The sequence below is a fragment of the Amblyraja radiata genome, chromosome 7 (assembly GCF_010909765.2).
Source record: "Amblyraja radiata isolate CabotCenter1 chromosome 7, sAmbRad1.1.pri, whole genome shotgun sequence".
NCBI classification, from domain to species: Eukaryota; Metazoa; Chordata; class Chondrichthyes; order Rajiformes; family Rajidae; genus Amblyraja; species Amblyraja radiata.
Genome location: NC_045962.1, coordinates 65,717,230 through 65,734,352, shown reverse-complemented (window position 1 = coordinate 65,734,352; position 17,123 = coordinate 65,717,230).

Genomic DNA, 17,123 nt, shown 5'->3' with positions numbered 1-17,123 from the left:
AATGCAGGCAGGTGGGATTAGTGTAGATGGCACATGTTGGCTGTTGTGAGCAAGTTAAGTCAGAGAGCCTGGTTCCACACTGTAAGACTGATTCTTTGACCACTTCAACCACATTTTCATTCTATTTGGAAGTCAAGATCACCTCGCTCTTAATAGGAGTTTTCCAAACAGCTGCAACACAGTACAGTCAGGAACAAGCTCTTTGGCTCACATTGTCCAGCCAAACATATTGCCAAGGTAAACTAATATCCCTTGCCTACACATGATTAATATCCTCCGTTCCTTACAAATCCTCGTGCCTATCTAAAAGCTGGTTCAATGCCACAATTGTATTTGCCTCCACTGCCGTAATCCAAGCAACTACCACCTTATGTATATAAATACTCTACTGCATATCAGCTTTAAACTTTGCCCCTATCTCCAAAAACCTATGCCCTCTAGTCTTTGATATTTTCCCCCTGGGAAAAGTTTCTAACACATCCCCCTACTTATACAGATATGTTATCTTCCAATTTACTGCTTATCAGCATTAGAGATCACTGGCACTAAATGCTTTTTTTAAGATTTTTTTTTGTTGGTAGAATTAGGTGATATTGGGCACTGGGATTTGCTTACATTTTCCAATGTATCTTTCCCCTCTCACTCAACCTGTGCCCTCGAGGTGTTGATTTCCTCTGCCCTGGGAAAAAGACTGTGCATTCACCATATATATATTCTCCTTATGATCAATCAATCAATCAGTTTTTATTCATCACATACATAAAGTGCAGTGAAATGAACTTGTCAGCAGCGGTACAATCAAAAAAGAACACACAATACACAAAATTAAACACAAACATCCACCACATCATTCTTCACTGTGGTGGAAGGCACAAAGTAAGTCAGACCTCCTCCATTGTTTCCCCCTTGGTCAGGGCCATAAACCTCCACAGTCGCCGCTGCGGGCGGCCGGATGTATCGCCCCTTTCGTCGGGATGGTAAGTCCTGAATTGGCACTTCCCTACTCCGACCGCGGCTTCAGGATGTTGTAGGCCGGCGGTCGGAGCTCTTCTCCGGGGATCCCCGGCGAGGGATCCCACTCCGGATATTAAGTCCACGCTGTGCCCGTGACTAGAAGCTCCGCAGACCGTGGCTTCAGGATGTAATCGGCCATGGGCCGGCGATCGGAGTTCTTCTCTGGCGATCCCTAACGAGGGGTCCCAGGTTTCGGACGCCACGCCCGCGGCTAGAAGCTCCGCAGACCGCGGCTTCAGGATGTTAAAAGCTGCGGGCCAGCGATCAGAGCACTCCCTTCTGGCGACCCCAATCCATGGTGTTAGGCCGCGAGGGAGGCGGCATGTAAAATGTTGCCTCTCTGTGGAGGAGGCAACCAAAAGCGGTTCTCTCCCCCCTTACACCCCCTCACCACCCTCCACACAAGACACACAAAGAGATATTAAAGCACACATTTGGACACATTAAAAAAAATGAAAAAAGTAGAAATGACGAAATGGCAGGGCAGCTGACTTGCAGCACCCCCACAGACCAGTGGGGGTGTTATACACTTCTACAAGATGGTCTCTGTCTCCTGTTTGTGAAACTAGATAAGTTAATTTCTATCCCAAGAGGATTACTGATTAATGCTGACTTACTATCAAAAAATAAAAGCTAATGATTATTTCCAAAAGAGATGCAATTAGAGCCTAAATGGGAAAACTCTCTTGGTTTTTGGTTGTTCATCGAACCACCCAAATGTCTACTCCAACTTTATAGTCAGCTATTGCTCTTTGCTGATATCAAGCACTGTTGACAGTCGAAATACAAACACGGCCAAGGAACTAAAGTTAACGAATGTTTTCCAAGTTACCAGGGAGTACAAATAACTTGGAGTGCACCTGGACAATAAAATGGACTGGTCTAGGAACGCTGAGGCCCTGTACAAGAAGGGACAGGTTGGCTGTACTTTTTGAGAAGGCTCTGCTCCTTCAACATCTGCAGTAATATGCTGCAGATGTTCTACCAATCGATGGTAGCCAGTGCCATCTTCTTTGCTGCCTTTGCTGCAGGGCGAAGGCTGCAGACACCAATAGGATCAACCAACTCATCATGGAGACTAACCTCATCCTGGGAGCAGAGTTGGATTCATGGATGGTGGTCTTGGAGGGCAGGATGCTTCTCAAACTGGGGAGCATCTTGGATAATACAGCACACCCCTACCATGAACACTGGTCAACCCGAGGAGTACCTTCAGCAACAGAGAGGTTCCACCAAGATGTAGGACAAAACGTCACGGGGATCCTTCTTTGCTGTGACTATCAAACTGTATGACTCCTCCCCTTCTGCCATGGCTCCCCTACCCAATCTTTGCACATCCCTAATCCTTTCCACTCGTCACTTTAATTTAATGTTTCATGTATTTTGTATTTTTATGATTGTTGGCAGATCAATTTCCCTCCTGGGATAAATAAAGTTCTATCATATAGTATCGGTAACAGGGCCTCCATCTGCCTCAGCCTGAGATGTACTTGCCATTTGATGTATCCTCGTGTAGAATGCAATTTGAATTAAAACTGGTGTTCCTCAATGCAAGGTAAATATAGTGATGTTTATAATGGAGACAATTATGTAACAGGTCGTGATGTATGCTTTCTATTTTGGCTCAGCTATCGAATCCACCATTTTATGCATCAACAACAGATATCTTTTGGAACTGCAGTCCAGAAATTCAATTTTCAGTGCTTATTTTATTTCAAATATATCCACAGGATATATCCACAGGATATATTTCAGATATTGACTACAGCTTTTGATCACCCTTCCTTTGGAAAAAAAAAACAGTTGGATACGGGGACGGGGGTTGAAGCAGAAGGTTGAAATTGCATCTGATAAATTCAAGAGCCAAAGCAATTATGTTGTGAATTTAGCAATGTTCTTACTTTATTACCTTAATACCATCGTCTTTTCTTTGAGCTAAATCAAAAATATGCAACATCAACTTAGTTAATCATGCCTTTTATTTCATTTCCAATGGTATGAGCATCAATCAACAGTACATTTTTCAATTTTGGGTAACCCTCGCCACGATTGTGTTTAGAAGATTTGCAATGATAAATATAATGTTATGCGTTATAATGTCACAGAGGAAGGTCATACATTGTGGGAGAAAACTAAAGCAGATGAAGAAAACCTATGCACGTATAGTGAAAACATGCAAACGTCACAAATAGTACCCAAGGTCCGGATCAAATCCTCGGAGCTCTGGACTATTTGTCCAGATAAAAATTGTGTCCTATTGCAGAGCTCATCGCACAACTGGGGTAATGAAATCATATAACAATTACAGCACGGAAACAGGCCAACTAGGCCCTTCTAGTCTGTGCCGAACACTTATTCTCCCCTAGTCCCATCTACCTGCACTCAGACCATAACCCTCCATTCCTTTCCCGTCCATATGCCTATCCAATTTATTTTTAAATGATAAAATCGAACCTGCCTCCACCACTTCCACTGGAAGCTCATTCCACACAGCTACCACTCTCTGAGTAAAGAAGTTCCCCCTCATGTTACCCCTAAACCTCTGTCCCTGTCCCAGAGCTATAGCGGCTCTGAACCGGCCCTGCTGAGTGCCCCCCCCATCCCCCCTGGACTGTCTCCCTCGGATGGTCACATCACACAGCTTATTTATTTATTTTACTCTTCTTTTACATCGGTTGGAAGCTGCATACTAAATCTCATTGCATTGACGTGCAATGACAATAAAATATATTATTATTATTATTAATTCTCAAATAATCCGGCATCTTTGTCCTTGGCGTTTCTGCTGAGTTATGGGGCAAAATTACTTTTTTTTAACATTCTCTTTTGTTGCACAGAATGAGAATGGTCTCTTCAGTCCACTTTATTTGCTTCAGGTTTTTTGTTGTGTACAAAAATGCAGTGAAATGCTTGTTCTGCATGCTAACCATCAAATCATACCATACATGAGTATAATAGATTCTCTTCTGGGATAGCATGCATTTATCCAAAACCATCTAGCAACATCCAAGTCTCTGAAATGTCTGATCTTTGCCTGAGGAGACGTACGTCTGAAGAAGTGTCCCGACCCAAACTGTCACCCATTCCTTCTCTCCAGATATGCTGCTTGTCCCGCTGAGTTACTCCAGCATTTTGTGTCTATCTTTGATTCAAACCAGCATCTGCAGTTCCTTTCTACACCTGTTTCCTATATATCTTGTGTTAAGGCTTGGTGTTCTGGCAGCACTGTATCAATGAAGTAGGGGTCGGCCTGGCCAAGCACGATACCGTTGTTTCCTTCCACCGTGACTCTGTCCATGCAGCTGCTGCAGGCTGAACTTTATTTACCACCTCACTTGGCTGCTGTGGGGCCACCCACGGCCACTTCCGCCAACACCTTGACCTGCAACCATGCTGATTTTGCCTCAAGCAGCTGCTCCTATTTTCTGTACACTGTACGCAGCCATTCGAAGAGCAGGCGGAGGTGTTTAACGTGTTCAGCCTGCGAGCTGCTGGCCACCAGAATATCATCGAGATGAATATGAACGGCAAACCCCGCCCGACCTGATCCACTAACCTTTGGAACGCTTGAGCGGCGTTCTTCAGGCCAAAAGGCATTCTAAGCCATTCAAAAAGGCCGAAAGGGGTGATGGTGCCCGTCTGAGTGACGTCGTCAGGATGGACTGGAGTCTGATTATACCCGAGAACGAGATTGACCTTCGAGAAGAATGCGGCACCCTCCAAATGAGCCGAGAAATCTTGGACGTTAGGGAATGGGTACCGCTCTGCTGTGGTTACCGCGTTTAAGCGCCTGTAATCACCGCAAGGTCTCCAACCCCCGGACGCTTTGGGCACCATGTGCAGAGGGGAAGCCCAAAGGTTATCCGACCGCCGGACAATCCCCATGTCTTCCATAAGCTGGAACTCGTCTCGTGCGATGCGCAGTTTATCAGGCGGGAGGCAGTGGACCGGTGGGCCCTCAGTGGGAATGTGGTGGACCACGCCATGACGGGGCATGGCCCCGTCGAACCGGGGCATGAGCAACCCTGGGAATTCAGTGAGAAGGGCTGCGAAAGGTTGCTGGATCTCAGCTACCTCATCTAGTTGCTGTTGGGGCGTGAACGGGTTGCGCGGCTTGGCAGGGCACAGGTCCAACACAGGAACCATTCGCCCGCCTCGCACATCGACTAGCAGGAAGAACGCGCGCAAGAAATCGGTCCCCAATATCGGTTGGGCGATGTCAGCAACGGTGAACTTCCACCTATACGGGTGGGAGTCGAAATTTAAGTCCAGGGTCCGCGTACCGTAAGTGCGAATGTCGCTCCCATTAACGGCCGAGAGGATGGGTCCTACCTTACCGACACGGGTATCTCGGGTGGTCGGTGGCAGGATGCTGGTGATGGCACCAGAGTCGTCCAGGAAACGGTGGCCGGAGTGGCTATTACGGACGTAGAGGCATTCGTTTGGGCCGATCGCTTTCGCCTCTATGGGCGATCAGCCGAGGCATTTCCCTGAAACAAACAGGCGCTTCGGCATCTTTGGCTTCCACACCGTAACAGAGATGGTAGTAGCACCAACATCGTCGGCTGTACACCTCAGGCAGCGGCGATGCTTCTTCGGCGCTGGGCGGATCCTGACCTTCCTCCAAATGTTGTCTTGGTTGCACCCGCGCCGTGGCAGTGGGGCGGGTGAAAGAACAAATGTCCCGCCGTCTGTGGGTCCACAACTCGACATCAGCTCTCTCCGCGAGGTGCTGGGGATCACTGAAATCGGCCCCGGCGAGAATCAAACGGACCTCGTCTGGCATCTGCTCCAAGAACGTCTGTTTGAAAAGCAGACACGGGTGGCGCCCGTCCATCAGGGCCAGCATCTTCGCCATGATGGTGGATGGCCGCCAGTCGCCGACACTGTCCATGTGCAGGATCTTCACCGCCCTGTCTCTATGGCTGAGACTGAAGGTACGTAACAGCAGGGCCTTCAAACCTTCGTATTTTGCGATCTTAGGTGGGTCTCTAATGTACGGCAACAGCCTCGAGGCACGGTCCTGTGGCAGAGCTCCTTCCACATGGAAGTACATTGTGTCATCTGCAATTATTCGATGCAGATGGAACTGTGCCTCAACATGGGCGAACCACACCTGAGCTTGAAACTCGGTGAGCCCTTCATTTCACAGTTCTGCACCTCTTGCCTGATAGGAGATGGGATGTGACTTTGATTATGCTGGTGGCCTTGCCAAGGCAGCGTGAAGTGCAGATATCTGGTCAAGAGAAGATAGGTTGGTTGTGTGATACGCCCGCAATTCTCTGTATTTTCTTGCAGTCTTGGATGGACCTGTTCCCAAACCACGCTGAGATGCATCACGATAAAATGCATCAAACTTCTCATTTTGTATAATATACACGGTGCATGAAGAATTATTATAAAACTCTAACCACCCTGATCCCACACCCACCAGTGTATCCTCCAAACTATTTAAATGTTGGTGTTTCTCATTTCAGTCGAAACAGCACTGGAATGAAAAACAGCCTTTTTAATGGATGTGGTCTTGGTTCATTGACTTAGACAATTACTCTTTGGTAATTTGCCTACTATATCTCTCGGTTTTAAAGGATGGGTAGAATATTTTGTTCAAACCATTGTTGTTTCCTACATTTATGACTGAGAAATACCCACTGCAATAAGCATTCAAGCAGTCCCTGTCCCTCATGCATTGTAGCTGAAGTAATATAGTCCATGTATACAAAACAATTTGTAGGTTTTATCCAGGTCACACTAAGATGTTAGAGCAACACAGTGAGCAACACAGTGAGCAGCTGGGAGTTTCAATACTGTATATCACATCAGTCAATCAAAGTGTAATAGAAGTCTGTACTGAAATGAAGCATTTTCCTTTTCCATGGAACATTCTGATATCAAGCACAAAATAGATGTTATAATGCTGCAAAAAAAAAGTGTTTTACAATCATACACTATTCAACCATTTTCAACTTGCTTGTTTTAACTTGTTACTTGTTGTGACAGTGGCTGTCTGCTGTAATCTTCACTTGATAAAAATAGTACATGAAAATGTCATTTTTCATGATGCACACTGCTGATAGTTATGGAACAAGAGTAGTTCCATGTATGCAAAAGCTGATTTTGTTTAGTGCCGATGTTTTTATTTCAAACCACCAGTTTTCAGGTGCAGTTAACTTTGGTCCATTCCAAAAGTGCTTCCAAATTCTCGCATATCTTGACATGGTTGATGCAAGGATACTGTTTCCCTTAGTTTTGATGTCCAGGGGCAGGGATCACAGTTTCAAATTAAGGCCTACTCCTGCACCTATTTTCTATGTTTCTATGTATTTTCTAAGGGGTTACCTGTTCATCGCAAATGAAGAAAACAAAAACATTTTTCCCCCAATCTAGAGAGAAGTAATTCTTTTGAATTCTCATAGCTTGAAGGTGTGCAGTCTCAATCAGTATGTTATAGCAAATAATTGAAGGGTATCTCAATATTAGGAGAACCCAAAACCTATCTGGTTATGGTAAAATTTGCAACATGATCACATCAAATGCCAAAGAAGGCACAAGGGTCAAAATATCCTTCTACTTTTAATCTTTGTTATTATGTTCATAAACACCTTCTGTCTTTGTTTCCAATATATTAGTTATGTGTGTGGTGTCACCTGATGGTCAGACCACTTATTGTCCAAACCTCGTCAGTGGTTACGAGGACTGTCACATGACTGCATGGGTTAAGGGGAGTGTCCTGCTACTTCAGCAGATCTTACCTTGAGATCATCAGTCAACTGATAGCTGAGCTCGAGTCAACAGCAGCAGCAATGACTCTTATGTTAGAGAGTCCCAAATACACATAAACTTATCTTGCTAATAAAGTAACAGTCGATCACGAAGTTTGGACTTGCTACAGTGGTAGTTAAGAGGATTGTGATCAATTTATGTTTAATCTTAATCCAGGAGCAGAAAGTTAGTAAATCAAGTAACCAAATGAGCCAAGTATTATGCATAGATCTTTATAAATAATGCAGTATTTCCAAACCTGCTACACATTATTGTTACAGTCACTGTTCAGTGTTGGTTCAGTGTTGATCCAATATTTGTGAGCTTTACGAACTTGACCTCTATTCCATAAACAATATTTAAAGTTTCATAGAATGATGGATACAATACCTACTAAGAAACTGAATTGTGGTCTTACTGGAGGACAACATGAGTATCGTCACGAAAAGAAATGGAAGAGAAACACTGGGATGAACAAATTGGTATACTGTATTGGGGACTAGTCTTCTGCCACTGTTGGATGTGGCAAATCATGATTATTTCCAGCTTTATCTATTGAGCTAAATTAATCTATTGAGCTAAATTAATCGACAGATGGGAGCAAATTAAAACTATGCACAGCCTCTATTTTCAGACCTATTCAGGTGATTGGTGATGAAACTGAGTTTGAATGGTAAACCTTTGCATGTGAAGCTTTATTTTGCAAGTCTCAAGGGGAGGCCAGGTTTTCTCATTTTAAAATGGTAGCTGTACATTAATCCTTCAACATGCATGCAGATACAAAATGGTGCCAGGTGCAATATTGATTCATCTGAACATATTCTTTGCAATTAACATTTGTGCTTCTGCAAGCACTAGTGGGGACTGATTGACATTCATTTGCGTGGTGAAAACATGGATAAAACTCAATTTATCCATCAAGATCAGCCATTAAGCATTAATTGAAAGGGAAAAAAAATGATATATTTAAGTGAAAAAATCTGTTGGGAAGTGATATTTTACAGTTTGAAGTTTTTGATGTGTTTAGGGAATATTTTACCAGCTGCAGCAATTTTTTAATTAAGGTTGCTGGTCCTTGGGAGAAAATCCAATCTCATGGACTTTTCTTTGCTTCAATTTCAATATACAGATTGAAGCACCGGATCCAAACAATTTCTAAAGTTCAATTAAGCAAAATAAGTGGGTTAAGGTTCTGATGCTGAGAATTTCTGCACCATAATACTACTGTCATGAATTGGGGATGTTCAATTTGTCTTGTCTGGTTGCTAGAATCCTAGTTGAACACTTTGCACCATTGCATTTAGATATTGAATTGTGATTTATAAGTAGATTTTATAAACTCGGAATGCTCAATTAGAGAGGTGTGATAATAGTTTGAGATTGGATGTTGTACAGATGCGGTAATACTAATGTGATAGTATTACAATGGAACATTCATTATCACTGAATATTCCGATGTGGATTATTTTATTCAATTCAATTCAATTCAACTTTATTGTCATTGCACAGATACAAGTATAGGTACAACAAAATGCAGTTTAGCGTCTGGTCATAGTCATAGTGCAAGATAGGAATTAAAAAAAATACAGAACAAGCATACATTAGAGTAAGAAGAGTACTGGTTAACAATGTGGATGGAGAGACCAAAGATATCTAGGCTCACCTCAAAGCCAGCTCAAAGCCACCTGCTCCCTACACATCTTTGGAAAGATGGCGTCGCGTGCACAACGCGAGGCTCTGCGTCTCCATATGATGGATTCTAGAAAGGATTGAGGAATAATATCCTTATCCGTATACTACTGCATAATTATACTGATGGTTTTCTAAGCTGCCAATTTTAAATATTGTTCCACTTTTTTTTAACTTTCCAAGTTGTCAGTGATTCCACAACTGATGTATTTTCAAGGAAAAGTTGGTGGTTTGGGGTTTAGTTCAATGTTTATGATTGTCACACATGCCTGGATACAGTAAGAAGCTCTCTTTTTGCACGTTATCCAAGAAAATCATACTATGAGTATAATCATACACAAGTAAGAGCGTAAACATTGTATTGGAAAATAGTACTTCATCTTCTGGGATAGCAAGCAAGGAGTTGCGACATTCTGATGTCATCTTGCAACTTTCAAGTCTCAAAAATCATGTCTGCTCTTGGCATAAGGAGATGTGTATTTCTTAATTCCTCATTTTGAGGACCAGTATCATGGTAGCACTGGATGTATGATGCAGGAGTCCGCCAGGGCCTGAGCAATGCTGTCAGTTCCTTTCCTTGCCACTCAATGCAGCTTCTATAGGCTGTGCTCAATCTACCCACTCAGCCAGTTCCAGGAAGACCTCCTCCGCTAACACCATGAACTGAGATCACTGCAACTCCGTCCTATCATTGGGCGACCAAAATTGTACACCATACTCCAGAATTGGTCTCACCAATGCCTTGTACAATTTTAACATTACATCCCGACTTCTATACTCAATGCTCTGATTTATAAAGGCTAGCATACCAAAAGCTTTCTTTACCACCCTATCTACATGAGATTCCACCTTCAGGGAACTATGCACAGTTATTCCTAGATCCCTCTGTTCAACTGCATTCCCCAATTCGCTACCATTTACCATGTATGTCCTATTTTGATTTGTCCTGCCAAGATGTAGCACCTCACACTTATCAGCATTAAACTCCATCTGCCATCTTTCAGCCCATTCTTCCAAATGACTTAAATCTCTCTCTGTAGACTTTGGAAATCTACTTCATTATCCACAACACCACCTATCTTAGTATCATCTGCATACTTACTAATCCAATTTACCACACCTTCATCCAGATCATTGATGTACATGATAAACAACAGTGGACCCAACACAGATCCCTGAGGCACCCCACTAGTCACCTGCCTCCAACCTGAAAAAACAGCCATCCACCATTACTCTCTGGCATCTCCCATTCAGCCACTGTTGAATCCATCTTGCTACTCCTGCATTTATACCCAACAATTGAACCTTCTTAACCAACCTTCCATGAGGAACCTTGTCAAAGGCCTTACTAAAGTCCATATAGACAACATCCACTGCTTTACCCTCATCAATTTCCCTAGTAACCTCTTCAGAAAATTCAAGAAGATTTGTCAAACATGACCTTCCAGGCACAAATCCATGTTGACTGTTCCAAATCAGACCCTGTTTATCCAGATGCTTATATATATTATCTCTAATTATCTTTTCCATTAATTTGCCCACCACTGAAGTCAAACTAACAGGTCTATAATTGCTAGGTTTACTCTTAGAACCCTTTTTAAACAATGGAACAACATGCGCAGTACGCCAATCCTCGGGCACTATTCACGTTTCTTATATCTTATTTCTTATATCCCCTTTCCCCATATCCCTTGATTCCAGTAGCCCTCAGTGCTATTTTTAACTCTCTTGAAAATATCCAGTGAATTGGCCTCCACTGCCTTATGTGGCAGAGAATTCCATAGATTCACAACTCTCGGGGTGAAAAAGATTGTCTTCATCTCAGTCCTAAATGACCTACCTCTTATTCTTAAACTGTGACCCCTGGTATTGGACTCTCCCAACATAGGGAAAATTTTTCTTGCATCTATCCTGTCCAATTCCTTAAAAATGTTATGTTTCTATAAGATCCTCTCTCATCCTTCTAAATGCCAGTGAATATAAGCCCAGTCATGGTAACAACATACAAGCCCTGTAAGGTCGCAACTCTATTGCTGTGTTACCCTAAACTGTGCCATCTGTCACATCCCACAGCTACACCCGTGCTTCCATGTGCTGGGGTCCTTGTTTTGCTGACAGAGCCGAGACATTATATGTCCAAATCAGAAAGGTGAATTATGGAGTTGTCGGTGGTCATAATTCCTCACAGCTTTGGACTAAATGGTAGCACTTGCAGGGGAAGAGGTATTCGAGTAACTAAGTTTCTTCACTTAATTCTTTTGAATGGTACAGTTCTTCAATGGTGAATGTAAAGAGTACAGAGTAGAATACTCGGGCTGAACAATCCTGTCCAGGGTGGTTTTGAGCTTCTTGACTATTGTGACACAGTACCTGTTTAAAGATGCTGCAGCCATTTAATTACATCCTTGACCTGAACCTTTTGATGCAGAGAATTAGGGAGATGAATGTTTGAATTGCAGATTAAAGAACAACCAGCCTTCAGTTTTACTCTGGTCAGCATTGTCTGAAATTGTGATAATAGGAAATACTATAACATGAGATTTAGGAGCGGAAATTTTATTTTTTACCATTTGAAATATAAATGACTGGTACATGCCTTGCTGAAATCTATTTTGCATCAGGTCAAACTAGGTATTATCCAGGGACTGATGTGAGTTGGGATGGCCTGCTTCCTTTACTGAGAAGTTATGAATCAAGTGGAATGGTCAATAAATGGTCCATCACATAATCTAATAATAGCAGATATTTTTGATGAAATAGTTAAGGATTCTTCCCTTTTTGTTTGAACTACACTGACTTGTTTCTAAAATTTACAACCATCCTGCTAAGACACAAAATGATGGAATAACACAGCAGGGCAGAGCGCATCTCTGGAAGGATGGAATGGGTGTTGTTTTAGGTTGAGACCTTTCTTCAGACTGATCCTAAACTATCCTGCTTGTCGGGTCCTACATCCGCCACAGAAGTTGCTTCCAGCTGACCCACATTCTCCCCAATGTTGCTAAGACTTGAGTAACTTACTGCGTTGAATACTTCCTTCATTGTTTATAGTGGCATTCTCTTAGTTCTTTATGAAATATCCATTGTCTTCTGAATTTTGGCTGTAGTCTCTCTTTCCAGAACCTAACAGTAGGAGTAAAATATTTAAAAGTGAATCTTTCTTCTTGGGCATTCCAAAAGCCTGCTAAAAATGTCACTTAATGGAAATGTCTCACTGGAGTGCAATTCTGATACAATGATTTGTTTTACATGATTACTGCCATAGTTCTGTCATTTTTTGTTTAAACTAGTTTGCAAATTGCAGTCTGGTTCAAGGACAGTGTTGCATATTCTGTGATAATTGGCTGAATAGCATATTGGATTTGGTTCAGCTAATGTAATTTAAGTTGGAGAATTTTAAAATAATGACAATTTCGCAATAACTTTAAAATATTCTAGGATCGGGTCGTAATCTATGTCAGAAGATTGAAACCAATATGATTGAAGTAGTCTCCAAAATATCTTGTGCTAAGATAAGTGCCAATGTCACATTAACATGTGGTGAGTTCATACACTAAAAACTAATGTGTTTATGTAATTAACTCAATTAGCAGCCTTTTTACAGACTTGATGAATTGCTTCACTAGCATGGACAGTTTAATCTCTAAAATAAATCGAGTTGCACTTAAGTCTTGATTTTTTTTTTCTTTTTGGATCCATTACTGCCTTTATTCACCTTTTCCCACACAGTGAGGGTTGGTTTTATTTGATAGTTATCTGTTTGGATTTAACAAAGTAGGCTCCTATCTCTGAATTTTGAGGAAAAAGAGTGGCAGGTATTGGATGGATACAAGCAAGGGTGTTTTGATAGGCAGATGGCTGGACAAAGGCCAGAGATGAAAAGACAGAAGGCGCAGCACAAGGATTGAAGAGTTGCAAATTGTGAAGTTAGAGAAAGGTATATAAATGGGAGGAGAAGGGGGAAAATGGGTGTGAGTCCATGTGGGGCATAGGGAGGGGGGGGGGGTATATGGAGGATGAAGTGAAGGGGGAGTTATATAGTTGCCTACAATTGGGTGTTCATACTGTTGTGTTGTAAACCACCCAAGTGGAATATGAGGTGTTGTTCTTCCAGTTTGCATCTGACCTCCGGCAATAAAAGAGGCTTATGACATTAAGGTTGGTATAGGAATGAGATGAGTTAAAATGGTTACAACTGGGAGATCTAGCAGACCTTGGAAGACTGAGCACAAGTGTTTAGCAAAATGGTCACCAAGTTTATTCTTGAACTCGCTGATGTCATTCCCATTCCATCTTGTTGAATTACTGGGATTTGTATGTTAGAGAGTCAGACTAATGATCAGATACAACTGTGTCAAGTAATTAAATAATTTGGAATAAGAGTTTGTTTCAGTATTACAGATCATGTAATTGCTGCATTTATAATACAAACCTATCAGACTTCCTCAAATATTTCTTGCCAATCAATGGTAAGTTATCCTTATTCAGTTAGCAGTGCATTGCCTTCACTACCTTTGTGCCACTTGTTTCAGATGACTTATGACAATATTAGAAACATAGAAAATAGGTGCAGGAGTAGGCCATTCGGCCCTTCGAGCCTGCACCGCCATTCAATATGATCATGGCTGATCATCCAACTCAGTATACCGTACCTGCCTTCTCTCCATATCCCCTAATCCCCTTAGCCACAAGGGTCACATCTAACTCCCTCTTAAATATAGCCAATGAACTGGCCTCAACTACCTTATGTGGCAGAGAATTCCAGAGATTCACCACTCTCTGTGTGAAAAATGTTTTTCTCATCTCAGTCCTAAAAGACTTCCCTCTTATCCTTAAACTGTGACCCCTTGTTCTGGACTTCACCAACATCGGGAACAATGATCTGATATTGATCAATGACTGATATTGAAGAAGTAAACCCCAATCAGAGCCCTGAGCCCCTATTCTCAACATTGCCCAGATTGAAAATGACTGCATCATTCAAAAAATCCTAATTTATTGATTTCAATCTTATAAATTGGTTAGGTTACTTAATTAATTGGTAGCATATTTATCCTTTTATGACAAAAATAATAGAACTATGTAAATATACAGCAACATTTAGATTTTTTTTTGAATTTTGATTTGCTATTTGACTTTTTTCCACTCGTGTCTTTCTTTGGATATTTCTCTTTCTAGTGTTTGCTTATTGAAAGTTTTTATTGCGGTCTTTATCATTGCCAACAGTAAAATAAACTCTGGGGCTTACGCATTAATCCATTCATCCTGCATATTACCAATCAGTGTTGATAGCATATCCTACTAAGAAAATAACAAAAAAGGAAAATGCTGAAATTGACCAAATGATTAGGCTACATCATGACAGGTCATCTACCTATTAAACACATTAATTTTCTGTTTCCTCTTGCATCCACCTTTGCGTGATCTCACATTTACCAATTTGAAACATTATGCAGATTATCAGAATGAGTTATTGGATTTGGATAAAGTCTTGCAGTGTAGAATTTGCATTAGTCACCTTGCATGAGCACCACAAATCAATTTAATCAGAACACTGAGGCAGCATCGGAGGTGCTCTCCAGAAAATAGGCAATGAGACGATTGAACTGATGGCTTAGTTAGAAAGTATTGGTATTGTGTAAGGGCAGAGTGGCTTTGTTAGAAAATGCTGGTATTTTGCAAGGGCAGGACCAAGAGGATGATTAATTTATTTCCAAGTTTACTGTGTACCATGCTTGGAGACACATCTCTCCAGTTTTGACCCCAAATCAAAAAGCTGTTAATACTGGAAATTTGAAACAAACACAGAGCTGGAAGTACTCAGCAGGTCAGTTAGCATTTATGGAGAGTGAAACAAGTTAATGAATTTCATCAGAACTGCTTTGCCTGGACCAAACCAGTTGCATCCTTTTCTCTGAACTCTGAAGAATTTCACACTTTCAAATTTGACTTTTTCCAGTGAGAATTGTCCTTACCTGCATTATTTCTCCTCATCCAAATCCTCCAAGTTTAATTGTTCTTGTGTGTTTACGTCTTAATAGTAATACATATTATACATACAATGCAGAACTTTACACAATATTAACTGTACACTGCTAACAACATTCTTTATCATTTTAGCCGAAAAGTACATTTTCTCTGTTCTACACATTCAACCCTTTTTATTCTGTAGGCATAATCTGGGTGCAAACAAGATTAGACAGCATTACACTCTTTACAATATGCCAAATATCAGTTAACTTTTAAGACCATCGTTGACTCGTGCATTGCAAATTTGAATACATTGGTAGTGCTGAAACAAGCATTTTCAATTATTGGAGTAAGATGGTGAAGGAGATATAACTTGGCCAAGGGTATCAATGTTCACAGATCGTCGACTTTGTCCTGCGGCAGAAATTGTACATCCTTTTCAACAAACTTGTATTTGCATGTTATTTTATAATTCCATTGCAGTGAGGGAGAGGATTTTTGTGGAGAGCAACTTGGATTACTATAAAGTTTAATATGACTGATGGGGAAAATGTTGACTAGTTTTTATCTTCCTTGAAAGGAACATTTAATCTTCCCTTGCATTTAACTACCTCATCCTGGCTTTTCCCCCATCAATTCTGGTCTGTCCCCAATTGATTACACTTAATTATACTGATTGCAATGGTTTATGAATTGGACTCTTCATATATTAATCTGCATGGAAGCACTGATGTAATGTCATCTCAAAAAAGAGTAACATTGTGGGCTCTCTTTTGATTGCTCATTGGAGATGTTTAAGATTCTGATTGCCATCAAGTATTGATGCAATAGTTCCATATTGTCTTTTGTAACTCTTATCTTTTCTATTGTGTGCATTTATTTTTATAATCACCCCTTCTGAACATACACTACATGCAGATTGATTCTAATTTCTCTGCACTGCAAGCCCAGTTTCCAACCATTTTCAAAACATCTATTTTACACTATTCAAGCTAGCACACTTTAGTGTCTTCATTGACTATGTAAGCAAATAAAACATAGTTAATGTGCTAATGGCTCCTGGCTCCAAAGTATTTAAGAAGACATTAAATCAAAGTGTTCCCTCAAAGATCCTTGTAAGATCCTGTTGTTAACCTTGTCCCAAGCTGGCAATAATCAATGTACTGCCATCTATTTTCACTTGTTCATTTTTCTTATTTTCAATACAGGATTTTGCAGAACTGTATCAAAGGCTAACTAAAAATCCAGCTATCTAGCATTCATTCTTACTGATAGTATGTTTGAAGGATATTAAATCAGATTAGCAAATAAGTTCAGATTTTTTGTTATTTCTGGCTAAATTCTGTTATCTTTTAATTAAGTTTTTGTAACTAATTAAAAAGGATGCTCGCCTGCAATTTATTTGCAACTGGTCCATTAATGACGGTTGCTTCTAGCACTCCTCGCCCTCCTGGCCAATTTGTAACTAAATGCAGAGGCATGGTGAGCTGCTCTTTCGAGAGCGAGAGGCAGCCCATGAAACAAAGCCACAGTCAAGCACATTTAAGCAGTTTTCAAATTTCTCAGATAGTTCCACAATTTAAAACTGGTACAAAAAAGGTTACAATTAAAGGCAAAACTACACAATAAAATGTTAATAAATAATTAATATATATTTAAAAAATTCAATGAAATCATGCACTTTGACA